The sequence below is a fragment of the Cetorhinus maximus genome, chromosome 7 (assembly GCF_964194155.1).
Source record: "Cetorhinus maximus chromosome 7, sCetMax3.hap1.1, whole genome shotgun sequence".
Classification (NCBI taxonomy): Eukaryota; Metazoa; Chordata; class Chondrichthyes; order Lamniformes; family Cetorhinidae; genus Cetorhinus; species Cetorhinus maximus.
In genome coordinates this window covers 126,354,365-126,373,598 of record NC_135885.1, presented here as the reverse complement: position 1 = coordinate 126,373,598, position 19,234 = coordinate 126,354,365, and the positions used below count along the sequence as shown (strand labels likewise).

General features: G+C 46.2%; 1 long non-coding RNA gene across 1 annotated transcript in view; it reads left to right on the top strand.

The window, feature by feature from the left end:
* Positions 1 to 541: 541 nt before the first annotated feature.
* The window catches only part of LOC144682505 (uncharacterized), a 56,831-nt gene continuing 38,138 nt past the window's right edge, over positions 542 to 19,234 (top strand). The window contains exon 1 of the long non-coding RNA XR_013577060.1: positions 542 to 650. This is a non-coding gene — a long non-coding RNA (uncharacterized LOC144682505). The remainder of the gene's footprint in view (positions 651 to 19,234) is intronic.

Here is a 19,234-nt window from a genome sequence, read left to right as displayed (position 1 = left end):
CTATTTTGGTAGGCTTTTGAGTGGGTGCAACTGCAACCTTTGGGCCTACCTAATCAACAGACTTGACAAAAGCCTCAGTATTTCATTGGATTATAGCCCAATTTTGCTCCTTAAGTTCAGCTTGCCTAGTGTATTGAACCTCTTGATCTCAAGTGTTAGGTCATCTTTTGTCTGCAAAAAAATCTGTCAGCTTTTCTTCAAAGACTCCAATGACAATGTAGTCGCAAATAAGTTAATCTTTCAATAAACCTTACCTGCAACAACTGACTAGCTTATACAAGGCTGTAAGGAGCAATTCCCCTGGCCTTTGGGATCTCTGATTGAATTGCATTTGCGCAATTATGCGGTTCTGTTTTGGACTGAAGTATACATCGAGCTCTTTTAGGACAGTTTCGAAGTAGACAAAGGTCTCTTCCACCCCCTATCTCAGGAGGACATAATTGGCAACAGGCCTGACTGTGTAGAGGAATGAATTAACCTGGTGCTTCTGCTCTTTGGTATAACACTGCTCGATACACAAGGAAGTGTTTTGTTCCACAACTCCCAATGCTGGCCTCTGTGGACCTTCAAGGTTTCCGAGCAGCTGTGGAAGAGGCAGTGACTGCTCAACTGATGCTGACATCGCTACCAATTCTCTGCCTCTGACCAAGGTAAATCTCCTGATTCTTCTTTTGAAGAAATCTTCTTCTGATTCCTCCCCATAGGTGTTCTGTCGATGGCACCAAATCATTATTAGCTTGGTGTCACCACCACTGCTACCATGTTTTGCGGTTTGGTTTCCACGTTGAATAGTGTTTGGATCTCTCTTTGGGTAACTTGTGGCCTAATCAGTATTAGGAAGGTTTCTCTCTACACATGACCTCCTAGATGCACTTGAGTGTGGAGGCTTGCGAGATCCCGCAGAGGTCACCTGTGAAGCCCTGGAAGGAGCCACTGATGTAGAAATTGAGCAGCACGGTCACTTTCACGGCTATTAGCAGTAACATATGGGACCAACCAGTTCCCTGGACATGTGCAGTCTTCAGCGACACAGGTCTTTGGTCATCTGCAAGAATGACAAGTGCTGTCTGTAGACCCAGGGCCTAAATAGGCACTGACCTGCGATGGCTCGCTGTGACGCTTCAGCAGTGTGCACGGGAGCCCTAGTCACGCTTTTTTTTGAGGGTGCTGCTCCTCTCTCTACCCAGCCAGGCACCTCCGTTGCCCTCTTCTCCTTTGTCTCCACGTCCTGTAAGTGATGAGGCATACCGCTGGCTCACCAGGCTCCATGCTCCTGATGTATTCCTCCTGCACGATGAAAGAGAGAGATGCATGGGTTAGCATTGGTCTCCTGGGGACCTCTCATGGTTACATGTGCTGCTCAGGATCCACCTGAAGGCCTCAACACATGCCAGAGAGGTCACCACTTGGATGGCCGGAGATGAGTGCACTGCATGGCTGCCCGAAACCCCACCCACCTCCACCCCACTCCACCTGACCGACTGGCAGCAGCTTTGCCCACTGGACTGTATGCTGTGCTCTCAGCTCAGGTGCAGGCATTCTCCTAACCCACACTGCAAAGCTGCACTGTTAGCTTGAACCATGGGGAGACTGGTCCAAAACTTAATGAAGGTATTGCAAGGGTCTGTGAATGCCTCCATCAGTTACTGCTCTTTGGCCAGCTGTCACAAAAAAGATTGTACAGTTTGTCCAGTTGTTCAATTTTTTTGCAGCCCCCTAAAATGCTTATTAATTTGCTGCCTGTTCCTGAGGTGTGTAACGTTCAGGATCATTGGTGGCACTTCCATGCCTTGAGTGGGCAGACAAACTGGAGGCCCGACTCCAAGCATGTCAATGTAGCTGGGCCCGAACTGTCTCAACTGCGGAAGAATGCTCACTTTATACAAGGTTTCTCTAATGCATGGCCGCTTCCCTTTCCCCACCCCCGGCATGCGTTTGTGCACTACCTTCAGACCGGGCTGCCTTGCAACCCCCACACAAATAGCCCTAACTGCAGTGCAGCCCTTGTCCCGGCACTGCACTGTCAGCCAGCAGGAAGAAAGCGTCTTGCCTGTTCCCCCCGCCTGAATGTGCGGTGCCTCTTTCTTGAAGTCAAACTTGCCTGTACCCTCGCGAGCTTTGCGCAATGTTAGTGTGCACTCGCCTCTGAGTTCCCCTCGATGTTCAGCTCACTTGGTACATGACATTGTGAAAAACGCCCGTGTGATTGCCAGCATGATCCAGTGTGGGGGGGATGATTCTGGTGAGCAAGGCTTATAATTAGTTGCAAATGTATTGAAATAAGGTTCCCAACATCCGGCGGCAGGAATCGTGACCCGTCATTAATGGAGGGTCACAAACTGGCTTCATGATGTTGTGAAGCCGATTTTTGGCCTTCCAATCATATTTACCCTCTTCCCCACCCCGCCCGCCGCCAATGCACCCACCAAGAAAACAAAAATGTATCCTGAACTGTAAAAGGATGGAAATGGCAAGAATTCAAATGCGGTCTAATGGGGATTTAAGCATGTAGTTTGTCCGTATGTGAATAATAGCAGCCTTAAAAAAATAAACTTTTCATTTATATAGTACCTTCTCAGAAACGTCCCGAAATGAATATCAATGGCTGTTGTTATGCTGGCAAATATGACTTTTTGAACACAGCAAGATTGCCAGAAATACCACTGAGATGAATTATCGGTTAATCTGTTTTTGAGTGGTGTTGATTAAGAAAGCAATATTGGCCAGAACTCCCTACTCTCATTTGAAGTAGTACCATGGGATTCTTAGCATTCAGAAGTAGTAGAACAGAAACACAGAAGGCATCCATTGCCTGCCTTCTCCAACAGTATATCATTCCCTCAGTACTGCAGTTTATTTTTATTTTGTTTTACTTTCAGACTAAGCGCTTGAGTCTGGAATGAGATTTGAACCCACAATTTCTGATTTAAAAGTGTCATGCTGAATAGTATACAGTAATATAATACTAGATATTACCTTAATTGAAGTGTTGAATATGGGAATATTAACATTTAACCTTCCGAAATGACAGACGGACCACAATCATCAGCATTTGCACAGAAATGGCTGTGCTACGTGGGTGACACACTACGAATTAATGTTGAAGAGATGGTTCCAGGAACACTGATGACACTAATTGAGAGGCTGGGCTGCTTGCCAAGTGGGAAAGCAACAGGGGAGCAGATGCCAGGTAAGTAGGAGAGCACGGGAGAGGTATGGGGAGAGTCTGAGATCGCTAGGCGAAGGTGAATCAGTCAGGGGATGGGGAGATTCTTAGATTGTGGGTGGGAACAGCCAAAGATTGAGGGCCGGAAGAGTTGGAGATGGGGAGCAAGGGTGGGGTTGGAGATAGGGTGGTGGTGGGGTCAGATCTCGCAGGAGTCTGGTTGGGTTGGCTGAACATGAATTGTCCATGAGATTAACTTGTAGTGATTGGAAGAAACATTCCTTCTGCTCCTGGCCCACAAGCAGTGTTGTAACTGTACCCAACTCATGGATTCAGCCCTTCTCACCATTTAGCTGCCTAGATTCCTGAGTCCTGGGAACGCTGGCTATAATGCTTAAAAATTAAAATCCTGTTTACAAGGAGGCAGGCAGCCTTGTTTAAAGATTTTACTGATCGAACTGCCGCCTAAAAGTGGATAGGTCGCCCATCACTAGCCCACCCCTATTGAAACCAAAAGTTGGTGGGTTTTAGATGTAAACAAAGTTACCTCTCAACTGCCTAAAACCCATCTATCCTTGGGGATTAAAATTATCTCCAGACATTTTGATTGTCTTGTTGGGGAAGACTTTTTTTTAAAGAGGTAATGGTGAGGCTAATAGCTCTCACTATTGCTGAAGTGTAAATTGATGTCCAGAGCAACAAATATCAATAGTGTATTCTACTTATCTGTATAGGTGAAATTAACTTCTGAACTCGTGTACCTTTATGTTCTTGAATGGCGCACCAAGGGCTGGGTTTAATGGCCACAGCGGTGGGCCCATCCCTTTAGTGTAAGAACCAGTGGTAACCCCACCAATGCCATTTACAGGCATACCAATGCGATTAAAAGTCAATTAGACAATTAGCCCTGAAGAAGAGCCATACGGACTCGAAATGTTAACTCTGTCTTTCTCTCCACAGATGCTGTTAAACCTGCTGAGTTTTTCCAGTTTTTTTCTGTTTTTGTTTCAGATTTCCAGCGTCCGCAGTATTTTGCTTTTATCAGTTAAACACATAACTGGTTGATGTCGGGGTTCCCAGAGCCAAAACAATAGATGTCCCCCCCCTACCAGAGTTGCTGGCCAATCAGGGGCCAGCAGCTCTTCTGTACCAGCAGTGCCATTGAGAACAGTGCAGCATTCCCTGGGAGGTCGAACAGCCCTGGCTCCCCTGAAAACCTAAAAAAGTGAGATGCCTGCCCTGGTGAAGGGGCAGGATCTTGCCACAAGAGCAGCTCCTCTTGCCGGCTGGTCCCTTTGCTGGGCACAGAGTGCACAAACAGGAGGGACCTCCTCCCCAGGGTATACATGGTGGCCTGCCCACATGGCGTGCCATCCAACACCCCCCGCATCCCCCCCCTCCCCTCGGTCTATTCTACCCACAGCTTTGGGCTGAGGCCTTTAACCGATCCTTAATTGGCTGACTAAAGGCCTCAGGGTGGGAAGGCTGGCCTCAACCCTTCCTGCCCAGGATTTCATTGGAGAGGAGTCAGGAAAACAATGGGCCCTCCACCCCACACCTTTCCGCACAATTAAATGGCTCCGCCACCTACCAGCCTGCTCCTGGGGTTTGGGCGGGGTGGGGGGGGGAGGTAGGGGTGGCATTAAATTCCACTCTAGGTTGCCATTATCTGAAGAGGTGTTTGAAATATAGCTATTGTGTTGAATACACAGTACAAACATTCAGTCACGCAATTTTTACTTACTTATCAGAGGAGTGAATTTAAGGTATATGAGAGATGGTCAATGTTAGAAATTTACTTTCCATGTGCAGGGCTCTTCACTCAGGCAGCAAATATCACGAGATCTTGACATGAAACTCAGATGGACTTAAAAAAAAATTACCATCCTTTTACTTTTAAGGATGGGAATTTCTGTGGTATCTGCAGATCTGGACACCCAAATTTACAATTTGTGCACGATACCTCTCACCCAGAGTGGAGATTGATTAAATGTGCCCTGGGCTAATTGATAAATATTGATTCCTGCAATCAGCCATTGACATCATTATCATTGTATCATGCGAGCACCAGAATGGTTAAAGGCGAATTAGATGGACTTTGGCCTTTTTGCTTCTAGCAATGCCCGAGTTCCAATATCCTGGATTCTACAGTTCTAGAGAGACTTCATTGAGAAGTGTAGTGAGAAGCCAGGAAGCTGTGGTAATATACTGAGAAGGTTTGGTGGGCTTAAGCATATTTGTCTTTTTCTCTGAGCTTTTTATTTTCTTAATTCAGTCATATTTTGCCAGCGAGAGTTAAAATTGTAATTTCTTATATGTGCCCTGAAGCGTGCAAAAGGAAAATTTTATCATATTATTTGTAAAGCTTTATTCACCATACAATACGATACTAAATAATTCATTGTTCAAACTAATGTTCAAATTCAGGCTATCCTACCTAATACTAACTGACAGCCACTTTCAACAGTGGAAGAAAAGGGTAATTAATTTAGTTAGTTTCAATATTCTTTCAATTCTACTTGTAATATGGAGGTAGTACAGAATGATCTGTACATTTCCCTGAAAACAGTTATTTTACTGGGTTAGCCCTGCTCAGCACCCAACCAGCAGAATCACAATTGGAGGCTGAAACCAGCATCTAACTGTGTAGTGGAAGCAAAAAGGGCAAGAGCCATTAAACCCAAAATAGAAAGCTGAATGCAAGACGTTAATGAGAGTAGAAAACTTCAATTACTCAACAACCACAGAGAGATAAAACTGTAACTATCCTTAGCCAGAAGAGGTGAGAAGGTCAAACATGCAGTAAGTTAATGAGGGCTGGGTGCCTAGTGCAAAACTGATTACACGTAGGATTAGACAGCCAAATGGTAACATTTTGAAAAGCGAGAAAAAAAGTCTAGCAAATCTGAAAGAAAGTTTGAATAATTAAAGCTCAAACAACATCAATCTGCCAAAAGTAAAGCGTTTAACAAGCAATAGATAAGGGAGAACCTCCCATAACAATAATAATGGGAGCATAGAAAGGATCTTGAAGCTAAACACCTACTGCAGAAGCAAATAAAAATCAGCAAGGATGACAAGATACATTTTAAACGGTGCATAAAAATGAATCAAAGTAATTTCATGGTACCATAATGTGGTATAAACTTATCTTTGATGAACAAATATAGCATTTTCTCACTCCTGGACAGACATAGTGTACAATTTTCCCAATGTCATTTTTACAACTCTGAAAATCATACTGCAATTTTTTTCTGTGTATTTCCACAATTAAATGCAGACCTAGAAAAATATAGAAACACTATGAACTATGATATTATTAAATATCAAAACAGTTAATTAGCCTGTGATGCCTTTGTGTAACACTCATCCATTTATGACAGCATTTTAGATCACCAGGGAGCCATTTTAGTTTTAGATAAAAATAAGGATGGTGTAGAATCAGTCCAACAAGCCTTTACTTCCCTTATCTAGCTCAGCCATCTTTTCTGATCTCGGAGTTTCAACCTTGCAAAGCAATACTTCAGGCAAAAACCTGCGACTATTAAATCACATACAATTAAACTCAATTAAACAGAAACAAAAATCATTGGTCTGTCAGAGGTAGACTAACCATGTTAATTGTTTCATTCATTAGCAGCAGTGTGGTTGCTAGGAGTGCTTTTGTTGCACTCCATGCTAATTTGTGAAGCACATGGCCAATGGTAACAGCTTCAAAGAAAAGTGAACACGTTTGTGGAGAGAAGGAATTGTGTCTTTGGTCATGACTAAACTAAACCTCCTCTGGCATAAGTATGGTGCATTCATGTAGGCAGTTAACTTCCATTTAAAATAGGCTAAAATATGTTGTTGATTACCATATTTCCTATAATGTAAAGCATCAAATGAAAACAAGAACATTGCATTAGTGTGTCAAAAATTTGATTAATATATTTTATATAAGTGCTGATTTTCAATTTGCCCTTCAGGTTAAAATAGCTAAGTGACATGAGAAATTCTGAGAACTCCAACCTGCAGGGATAAGTTGCAATAAATTTACAAATATATTATAAATCGTCTTCAGGTACTCAAAGTATCAAATTATAAATTATCTTCTGTGCAACTGAGGATGATTATAATACATTTGTGAAAAATTATGAACAACACAGCTTCCTTATTTGTTTTTAACTCCTAGGACAGGATTTTCAGCTCGGAGTGCAGGTGCGTGCCGGACACGCACAAGTGTGAAATAGTGCGCGATGATGTCGGGCGAGTGTCCCGGCGTCATCGTGCACTCACATGGTATTTCAGTTGGCGGGCGCACGTAAGAGTCGGCAGTGTGCCCACTGACAGTTAAGAGGGCTGTTAAGCCCCTTAATCAATTAATGAAATTTAATGCTTCGCTGCCTGTCCAACCTTACATTTGGCGGGCGGGTGAATAGGCCAGGCGGCCTGTGCATTTTTTTGCGGGATGATGTTTCGAACGGTGACGAAAAAAAGCAATAACATTTTTTTAAACTCATATTTCACATGTCCCTTTTCTTGTGACAAGAGTCACATGTGGGGACATGTTTTCCTTATTTTTAAAATCCTTATTTCTCATGTTAAAAAATCTTCAGCTCCCTGAGGCGGCTTTGTGTCTTCAGGGAGCTTTCACTGAGCGCACTCTCGCATATGTGCAAACTTCAGCGCTCGCCCTCCTCCTGTCCTCACACAGGCAGCGCTGAGGTTATCAGCGCGCGTTTGATGCTAGCTGGCTGTTAATTGGTCAGCCAGCGTGAAATTGCGGTCGGGGCCTGATCGCGGGCGACGGAATGTTGCGCGGCTGCTCCCTGACCCACCCACTGCGCCTGCAGGAAAATCCTCCCCCTCCCCCCCACTCTTTAACTCCTGTATTGAATGTAGAACTTGAACCTGAGCTCATCCAAAACTCTACTCCCCCTATCCTAACTCACACAAAGTTCTGTTTACCCCTCACCCCGCTGGCCTAATTTGGCTCCTCTTCCAGCAACACCTTGATTTTAAAATTCTTACCCTTGCTTTCAAATGCCCCCATGACCTCATCAAAGCCATCTTTGTAACCTCGTCTAGCCTTACAATCCTTTGAGGTCTCTGCACTCCTCCAATTCCGGTCTCATGCATATCCCTGATTTTAGTCGCCCACCATTGGCAGCCATGTCTTCAACTGCCTAGGCCCTAAGCACAGGAATTCCTTCCTAAACCTCTTCGCCTCTTTACTTCCTGCTCTCTCCTTTAAAACTAACTCACGGTCATCTCTCCAATATCTCCTTATGTGGCTCAGTGTCAAATTTTGTTTGATAACATTCCTGTGGAGTGCCTTGGGGTGTCTTATAATTCTAAAGGTGTTATATAAATGAAAGTTGTTGTTGATCTCAGATCTGTTCAGAAACCCTCATTTTACTCATGTGGCAGCAAGTCAATCTGTTTTTACTAATTTTGGAATTTTAATGTCTTTTCACTAGATGCTGCACCACTCCAAACCGCTAGCCCTGTGCATGACAATTGTCAATCTTTTTTGACTGTACTGATACTTATTGAAATGGGTACTTTGTGGTCATGGCTTCTTTTTGATATTTTTGAGTGATAATTCTTGCTGTTGCTTTCAAGTAACTGTACAAATAAATGATGTACAATGCAATGTGTTATTAATACATACGCATGTGTATATATGTATAAATAAATATATAGTGTGTATATATATATATATATATATACACATACACATGGGGGTAACAGCATTTGTTCAGCATTCAGCATTTAAGTAAAATCTAACTGCACAGTACTGCAAAGGGCAGGTTTTCATTGGATAGAATGGCCAGCACAGTTTCAGAAATGAATTTACCTCAGGAAAACATCCCCAGTGAGAATTGCCAATTGCACCGACTGGCTACTGAAGCCCAATTCAATTCACTGTGGAGCAGCTGCACCCATGTAACAAGGTTGAAGCCAAAACCTTGTATGTGAAGTTGCTTGATTTCTCTCTCCCCCTTTGAATTAAGAAGCAAACCGAACCGTAACATGAGAATCATGTTTTGCCTGTTACAAATCTCTGCAGGTTCCTCTGACAGAAGGAATGCTTCACAAATATTCACAAATTCAGTATACCAGGGACACAAATTGTGAATTAATGGATTGTGGGAGCTGCTGGATACACTGAACAATGTGCCTGAATTCTTGAAGTGTGCTCCAAGAGCACAAAACTGTGCATTGGGTTTACAAATGTGTAATATAACCGCCTTTAGATTTAAGTGGTTTCCCTACAACATAGCAAGGTCAATCAGCATGCTGGTCTCTAAGCCTGGCATAGCCTTGTACACCTTCACTGTGAAATTGGGATCCGAAACACTGCTGCTGCCAGAACTATGGGAGCCCTGAACTGAAAATGTCATCCAGGATGTCTTTGGTCACTGCAGCCGTGGCCGGTGTGACACGCCCTGACCGACAGGGCGTTAACACAAATGTGCCATGTGTGCACCAGAAGGTGCAGAGTGAGCAGATTGTAATGCCAAATAGTCTCTAATGCCGATTGGATGCACAATCTGTCATTTTAGATCACACAGGTTCATTTAACACCCTCTCATAATAACTCCTGCATAGCCAGCTACAAATGGGGCCCCCTCACTCATGTTTCTTAAAGGCATAACCATTCAACTTCCAACTGGTGATTTGACTTGATTTTGCTGATGCGCTTAGTGAAAGTATTGTGTTGTGTCACTGGGGGAGTTTTGCTAACTGAATGGACTTTCAAGGGATCGGTGCTGTGGTCCTGACAAGGAATCAGATGAGTTGTTCAGCCTGTCAGGGGAAAGCTGGCTTCAGTAATGGCCCTATGGTTTGCAGTATCTCTCAGGATCAGGTGCAGAGGGCCTGATATTCGTCACCAAGATGGGAGTCTTGAGTTGGGCAATTTCCTGACTCGGCAGACCCATCTCCCTTAAATGAGCCCTTGCTCGCCATATTTTCATCCCGAGGTGACAGGACTGGGATAGAGACTTACCTGTCGCCACCAAAGGCAATTCAGAGGCAGCCACGGAGGCGGGTAAGTGTTGAGGCGGCTGGATAGAAGGTCTGTCTTGGCTCTCAGAGCCTTTGCTCCATTTGTATAAAAGGTTGTTAAGTCGTCTAGGCCTCACCCCTCACCCCCAAGCCACCTCCATACCCTGATACTTCCTTGCCACTTCCATAACCCCTTATACACCCTTGCCACCTCCATGGCCACTCACCCATATCCAGTGTGGGCAGAGCTCAGGAGCCATGTGGGGATGAAAATAAAGATAAACTTCTAACTATCTAAGAAAGCTCTCACTCATACACACTTGATATGGAAAATCAAACATTGATTCACTAATCACATCAAAGATAACTAATTCTTTAATAGCCTGTTAAATCCATCAATAAAAGCAAACAAGACAACATTCCAAGGTGCAGAAGTTGGAGGCGTGATTGGATAAATATTCAGAGAGCTTTGCTTGGTTGGCTTTTGGAGTGGGGTGACATTGGGGCCAATTTTCATCTTCACCAATGAGTAGTGAATTGGTGGCATGAGTCACCTGCATGTTATAGCACTCACTCAATTAATGTCTCATTGATTTCAGGACTCATACAAGTTGAGTACAAATTGTTTTGAGACTGCTGCTGCACACCTTCTATTTTCTCGCCCTGGTCCACCGCCCGGACACGCCCTGGCATGCCTTGTTGCCATCCGGCGGTGGAGGCCCCCGATGGGAGGCCCTCTACGGAGGAGTTCTCCCTTTTTCTATCGGTGACCTGGGTTGGAGGGTGTTGCATGCAGCAGTCCCCTACAATAGGAGGATGTTTAGGTTCACGGACTCCCAGGACACATGCCCTTTTTGCGGTCTTGTGGAGTCCGTGGACCATGCATATATAGGGTGTCTTAGGCTGCACTCCCTTTTTAGTTATTTAAAAAATCTTTTGTTACTGTTTTGGTTGCACTTCAGTCCCACGCTCCTGATCTATGGACACCCGGTGCGGAAGGGGGTCGGGAAGGAGGAGGACCTCCTCGTGAACCTGCTCCTGGGCCTGGCCAAGTTGGCCATCAACAGGTCCAGGCAGCGGGCGATCGACGGGAGAGTTCCGCCCGATTGTTTGTCCCTCTTCCGCGGCTACGTTCGCGGCCGGATGTCCCTGGAAAGGGAGCACGCGGTGTCTGCCGGCACCATCGAGGCCTTCCGTGCCCGGTGGGCACCGCGGGGTCTGGGGTGTTTTGTTGACCCCTTTAATCACATCTTAGTTTGATGTTTGTAAGGTTCCTTTAAAGTTTTTCCTTGATTTTACAGCTGACCTGACTTAGGGGCTGTGCTTGATTTCTCCCTTGTTTTTGTTAATTTAGTTTATTGTTTTGACTCAAAAGAGTTACAAATTGTTTTGAGACTGCTGCTGCACACCTTCCATTTTCTCGCCCTGGCCCACCGCCCGGACACGCCCTGGCATGCCTTGTTGCCGTCCGGCGGTGGAGGCCCCCGATGGGAGGCCCTCTATGGAGGAGTTCTCCCTCTTTCTATCGGGGACCTGGGTTGGAGGGTGTTGCATGCAGCAGTCCCCTACAATAGGAGGATGTTTAGGTTCACGGACTCCCAGGACACTTGCCCTTTTTGCGGTCTTGTGGATTCCGTGGACCATGCATATATAGGGTGTCTTAGGCTGCTCTCCCTTTTTAGTTATTTAAAAAGTCTCTTATTACTATTTTGTTTGCACTTCAGTCCCACGCTCCTGATCTACGGACACCCGGTGCGGAAGGGGGTCGGGAAGGAGGAGGACCTCCTCGTGAACCTGCTCCTGGGCCTGGCCAAGTTGGCCATCAACAGGTCCAGGCAGCGGGCGATCGACGGGGGAGTCCCGCCCGATTGTTTGTCCCTCTTCCGCGGCTACGTTCGCAGTCGGATGTCCCTGGAAAGGGAGCACGCGGTGTCTGCCGGCACCATCGAGGCCTTCCGTGCCCGGTGGGCACCGCGGGGACTTGGGTGTTTTGTTGACCCCTTTAATCACATCTTAGTTTGATGTTTGTAAGGTTCCTTTAAAGTTTTTCCTTGATTTTACAGCTGACCTGACTTAGGGGCTGTGCTTGATTTCTCCCTTGTTTTTGTTAATTTAGTTTATTGTTTTGATTCAAAAAGAGTTACAAATTGTTTTGACTCGAAAAGAGTTACAAGTTGAGTACAGCCAAAGGTAGAATGGGTGTAACCGCATCTCTGAAAACTATGCTCCAAATGACCTTCTCCTGAATAGTGGCTGTAGTGAATATTATACAGATTCAAAACTGAAGGCATGCTTTTGATGTCCTATCATCCTGCATCAACCTGTTTGCGCAAGATAACAACAATATTTATTGAATATTTGTCCTGTAAGATTAATAGAAAAATATATATATATATATTTTTAATATATCTGTTACCTGCAGTTCTTGAAACCATAGGGCACTTTAGAAATGGGAGTCCGAATTTTCCATCCCCAGTGACATCCCCAGTCAGGCATCATGGCGGGCGTGAGCAGACAATAAAAAAAAACGGTTTCATGCAGCCGCGAAGCTAGTTTGCGATCATCCGCTCCACCCGTCAATGGCAGGTCTCCTTACCCACCACCGCACGTCAGGAACATAATTTTAATACATTGGCATTTAATTATAAGCCCTGCTTGCCAGAAACATCCGCCAATGTCAAATTTACCGCCCACATTAGCGCAAAAACACGCTGACCCAGAACATGCCTTGACAAGTGTGACGTGCAGAAGCCGGGATTTTACCATTAGGGCCTTGCTGACGTTGCGGACATCCGAGTGGCAGAAGATGTTGGAGCCCTACAGCAGCCAGACCCTGAAGGGAAATGTACGTTACAGGCTGGGTGGATTCTGATGGTCACGGCTCTGCCGCAAAGCAGCTCACGGAAGGAGGAAGGTCTCTGTTGATGTCTGGGGTCTGCTTCAGGGCATCATGGTCTTAGCCATAGGCTGCTACAGATGATCATCAGGGGTGGGGGGGGAGAGTAAGGTCCTGCTTTGAGTGGGAGAGGAAGGAGGACCGGGGCTGGGTGGGAAGAGGGAAACAAAAGTGTCAGGGCGTGTGAGGTTGGGAGGGAGGGGAGGGAGTAAGGGGGAGGAGGGTGTAATGGGGGAGAATGTAGAAACTTGGGGAGGCCAGTGTAAGGTGGGAGGATGGCCTAAGGGAAGGAGTTTGAAGGGGGAAGGAGTTTGGAGGGGGAAGGACTTTGTTGGGAGGAAGGAGTGCGGAGGGGGGCAGAACATCATGGGGAGGAAGGAGTTCTGAGAGGGGCAGAAATTCATGGGGAGGAAGGAGCTCAGAGGGGGGAAGGGTCCAGGGGCAGGAAGGAATTCGGAGGGTAGAAGGACTTCATGCAGAGGAAAGAGTTTGGAGGGGGGAAGGAGTCCAGGGGGGGAAGGAGTCTTGGGAGGAGGAGGAAGTAAGGGTGGAGAAGGAAGTAGGGGTGGAAAAGGAAGACAGGGATGTCCAGGTGAACTTGCAAGGGAGGAGTCTGTGGAGTCAATGACTGCGTCCTGGGGAGCAAACAGAAGGTGGGCATGGTAGGAAGGGATTATGAGTATGAGAGGGGGCAGAGTGAGCTGGAAGGGTGGAAAGGTGAAAGTCTTACAGTAGCAGGAGAAGGGATGGCAAGGGCGGTTGGTGGGGTCTCAGAGGCAGACACAGACCCTGGGGGTGGGAAGCACAATATTGGGGACCACAGTGCGCGCATATGTGGGGACCACTTCATCAGAGAGCAGGCAGACGCACTCCTCCAATTCACATGCCACTCTGTTGAGGGTTTCGAACAGGTCTGCGTGATTTTCCCCCCTCCTTCTGCTGATACTCCACGATGAGTGGGAAGCCCTAATCCAGAGGCTTGTCATCTGACTCGGGCCTCACAGATGCCTCTTCCCCACCAGTCCTCTGGGTGCTGGGGAACTCGGCTGAATCTGCCTCCTCTTGCTGCGAATGTGTGTCTGCACGGTGACCACCAGATTGTGAACCTGATCCTGCTCTAGACCTTAGTCCCACTGAGGTGTGTGTCTCTGCGCTGGTAGAGGGTGTGGGGAAGCGCTGTAATGGGTCTTCCAGGCTGCTTATTTCCAGCTCCTCAATGGAGGAGGAGAGCTCTTGGCTGGAGGTGAGGACATGGATGGAGCTGAGGGATTGGCTGGCTGAGGGTGTCTGTCGCTTGGCAAAGCTCCCTGTGAACCAAAGTTGAGATGATTGGTGCATGACAGCAGAGTTAAAAACAGGAGAGAGAGAGCACTCACATTTGAATTGAGAGAGGGATGATGTGGTGCAGAATCCTCACGTGGGGGTTCGCCGCCAACCTCATCATCGCCACAGTAACAGTCCACGTCCTCACCAATCAGCACGATGGCACGCTCCTCAAAGTGAGTGAGGGGTCTAATGTGGGCCACTCCACCCCCTGGTCTTGGACCTCTCCCTGCTGCTGTGAGCCAGCTTCTCCGGCATGAAAACAGGTGGAGAGAGTGTGAGCAGGATGCATGGCACTGCGTTAAATGTTTGTCTGGTGAGCGGAGCCATGAATGGGATCCGGATGTGGGCTCAAGAGTATATGAGCCTGATGGAGATGTGAGGGTGTATGTGAGAGTTAGTGGTGTTGTCCCTTGAGGTGTGAGATCCCTGTGGACGTGTGATGGGTTTGTGAGTGAGTTGAGAGTAATGAGAAGAGTGACTTACCTTGGCAGGATGGATGAGAGCATTCGTCCTCTACCTGTACTGTCCTCTTTTGCAGGGCGTTCGCGCTGACTACTGCTGCCACCGTCTCCCATGTTGGACTGGTGTCCTTGCTTGCTGGTCTTTGCCCAGAGCAGGGGTACAGAACATTTTGGTGGCCTTCCACTGCATCCAATAGGCGCTTGAGGGAGGCTTTGCTAAATTTGGGGCAGTATGTTTCCTCCTTTTGGCAGTCATCAGTTCCCATTAGCTTCCTATCCCTTGGTTAGTGCGTGGCAGCGGAACTGCAAGCAGGGCAGAATTTGACAGCACCAACAGGTGGATTTGCAGATGGGGGGGCCCCTAAAAAGCATTCGGCCCCTTTCCCGATGCCTACCCACCTGCCCCTGCCCCATTCGTAATTTTTCAAGTGGCGGGGGAAACGTCAGGCAGCTCGCCAATCGAGGTGCTAAGGTGCCCAATTCATGACCATTTAAGGGCCACTTCCCATCTCCGCTGCTAATTCATGGGCAGCGAGCTGAGGCTGGCGACCCAGCAGGTCACGTGCATATGAGGGAAAGTGCAGGGGGCAGGTGCCTCCTTTATGGGTGCCCTGTTTCGATAGGAGGCCACCCCAAACTCCAACCATCCCCACTTTTCCCCTCGCCTGCCCTGCCCACTCCGGCTTCGATTCCCCTCGCCCCAGCCTGGCCACCTAGCCCCAGTGATGCCCCCCTGCCACCGCACCCCCTCTCCACCCCGCCCCCCCCCCCCCCCCCCCCCCCCCGCCCACTTATATTGTATTTGGCTTCAGCGGCAAAGACATTGAAGATTGGAAGTAGTCCCAGTAGTGGCCAGTGCTGCTGGGGCCCCTGCTGGGAACAAGGAGCAGTCGGCCATCTGATTGGCTAGCAGCTCTTGTGGTAAGGACTTCCTCTGCATGCGGGGGCAGAAATCTCGCCTCAAGGTGATTAACATTCCAAAGGATGTTAGATCACTGCAGGGCCACAGAACTAGGTGGAAGGTATGCCCACTTCTTCCGCCCTTGTCACCCGCCTGCTGGACACAAAATCCAGACCAAGATTTTCCCAGTCTGAGATAGCCCAGAGTGAAAAACATTGCAAAAGTTCCACCAATTAAATATGTGCATCGCAGTGAATCAAAAGGGAACATTGCCTGAGCATGTGTCTTTGATATCTTCAGCATTTTGAAAATCATAGGTTTGGCAGGATTGAATATGGCAGTGTGTGTGATTCATTACTGTGCAATTGTCAGTGAGGTAGCCCAGTTTGTTCTCAGGGTTCCTCCTACATTTTAGTTAATTCTGGCCTAGCTGACAAGATGAAAGGAAGCCAGTCTACAGGAGGCTGAGTGATGGGTACATTTGTTCTGACTTTTTTTTTAAAATATTCTGGTCTTGTCTTTTATAAATTGTACACACACTCATTCTGCCCTTTTTCAGGAGATAGTGGAATGCATCCAATAACTGATGTCACATTGTAAAGACCCTAGGCCCTTGCAAAAGGCAGATACAATATGGCTTGTTGCACTACCAGATGTATCAAAAAGAGAGCTTTGGGACTCTTGATAATGCAGTTTAGGCACATCTAATGATGTGCTGTAATACAGCCAAGAAAAAATCTGCAGCATTTTCCTGACATATTGTTTTTTTTTTATATATCATCTCTCTTTATCTCTCTGCCCCTGATGGGATTGAGCCAGATTTTCAGGTAGGGTCAGAATCCAAATCACAATACTGCCTTACAGCTCTTCAGTGATGCAGAATGTGAGGGAGTAAAAAAGATGAACTACATTAATTTAACAAGCATTTCTGTTGCATGGACACTTGTGAAATTTTGTTTATCATGCATATCCAACCCTCTCCATTCAAAGACATTTTTTTTTGGTGTAATTATTTATCTGGTCACCTTCATTGGGGTTGAATGTTGAGACCTGGTGGAAATGGGGTGATAGTACTCTGAAAATAGTGCGGAGAAAATGACTGACCCTTCTCATTGTCGCAGTGGCTATCTCCATTTTGTTGGGGTCCTCCGAATAGGGGGCTTCAGGGGTTGCCTGAAGAAGGCTGTAGCAGATTTAGACATTGAAATCAGGGTCAGTCGGACTCTAATAATACTCTAAGCCTGAACTGGTGAAGCCTGTGCCAAGCTCATCCCACTTAGTAGCAGCTGGATTGAAGAACGGAAGCAATTAAAATACTACTTTATTTTTGTGGTGTCAGGAGAAGCAAAAGTGCTCCTCAGCATCCAGAGAAACCAGTCTGAGCTGCTGGCAGACTGGCATCCCCACCCCTCGATCATGTTTGGAACCCCACAGAGCTATTGTCTTGCGTCCTGGAGGCCAGCATATATTGGATGACCCAAACATTCTGTTTTGGATAATGTTCGTGGAGAGTGCAATATTATTCTTTCTGGAAGACCTTATTAATTAAATCATCCATTAGGTCTCAGAGGCAAAACATAACGGCAGAGTAGAAACATCTGTTTCTTTCTCTCAAAAAATATTTTTTTAAAAAACTTCGTCCTGAATTCTGGTCACACAGAAAATTGATTGTGTTGTATATATTTTGTTACTGCTGCTTCACTTTAACACTGCCTCTGACTTCCAGCAGGCCAATAATATTTTACTGCAGTTTGTAAGAGGAAAAATCAGGTGCGTGGCATCACAGAATTCTTGCTCTTTCTTATCTTGGATCCTTTTGCAAAAGCAAACACCCAACCTCATTATCACCAGGAAATGAAAATGTTGTTGTGCACTCTGGGGCAAATGTCAGTTTGATTGGTACTAGACCCAAAATATACATTAACATCCATCCACGTTGCATTTGTGCTCCAGCAAAGAATGGAATATTTTGCCGATTGAGTGATTGTGGCTTGAACTGTCCATATATAGCTGACAGAACAAGGTTGTTGAGTTTTGTTCAATGTTCACACACTTCTGTCAAATGCTGCTAGCCAATTATTAGCAAATCGACTGCTCCTTGGTGCTTTCTCACTAAAGTATTATCCATCTAGTCACCTTAAGCAGGATTTTTCTGGCCCAAGAGAGGCAGGGGGAGGGCTGGAAAAATAGAGGGAGTCACATTGGGACAGCTTCCCGATGCTGCCCCACCACTTGCCGGAAGGCAAGTCAAGGTTAGGATCAGCTTCCCACCTCTGTTTGGGAGGCAGCCAAGTTAAATAATTAAATACCCGGTCAAGGGTGATTTTCCCTGCCCACCATGGCGGGAGGTTGCCAGCTTCATGGAGCTGGCCCGCCTTGTCACTGTCCAGGGGGTGGTGGTGGTGGTGAGGGTGTGATTATTGGAGCTGGAGGGGCCTCATACAGAAGATTGCTCCCTCCACCACCGCCCTCCCCACCCCCCAACGGCTCCAATGAGCCATTCAAAGGGGTCCGCTTGGCTTTTAATTTTTGACTTACCTGTCCCAGGGCAGTTTAAAATGGAGGCGCCGTCTTGATCCCTAACCTGTCTCAGCAGTGTCCATCTCTCACACTAATGCTCCCGAGGCTTCAGAGCTGCCAGCCCTCTAATTGGACCAGCAGCATCTGTATCCCACCCGCCATCTTTAATTGAATGGCGAGCACAGCGGAGGACAAATAGAATGCTACCTCCATGAAGATTATTGAGCCATTCCCACAGGCTGCAAGTTTGGGCTCAGGACCTTTCATCTGGTCCTGAGATTGGGATCCCTAAGCCCATGGTAAAATCCAATCCTTTAAGTAGCATGCAAACTGAGCAATAGCAGAAAAAATTTTAATCAGATATCATCTGACCCATCTTCATTCTATAAGGCTAGTCAAACAACAAATCTATGGATAGAATAGAGCTTGCTTTAAAAGAATATCAAATACTCCCACCTTTAGCAGAACAAATATGCAATTCTAAGAGAATAGCCTAGCTTACACAAATACAAGTGAATCAAAGGAGTATATTCAGAAGGAAACCAAGATGTCAGACCTTATAAGGACAATATTGGTGAATCTTAATTGATTTAATTTTTGCAATTATGTTGTGAAATTCATTACTATCACTGAAGACATAATAGAAAGTTCCCCTGTGCAATACTCAAGAGTATAATGCAACTGATCATAGCATATTTAATAAAAAGCAAGTATTGCTTTATCATAAACGTGCTGAAAAATTTCTACAGAACAAATGTTTATAGTATGTCCATCAGATTGAACGTGGGGTCTCAGATGATTTGTTAATACACCATGAAGATTAGGGATGACCTATAGAGATTAGCAAGGGGAAAAGGGGGACATGTGTAGGTTTGGACATTTGGCTGAGGTCATGATGAGGTTCAGATGTGATGCAGCGCACAGGTAAAATACCTGGGCTCAAACATGAATAATGACCGTATGTGAAA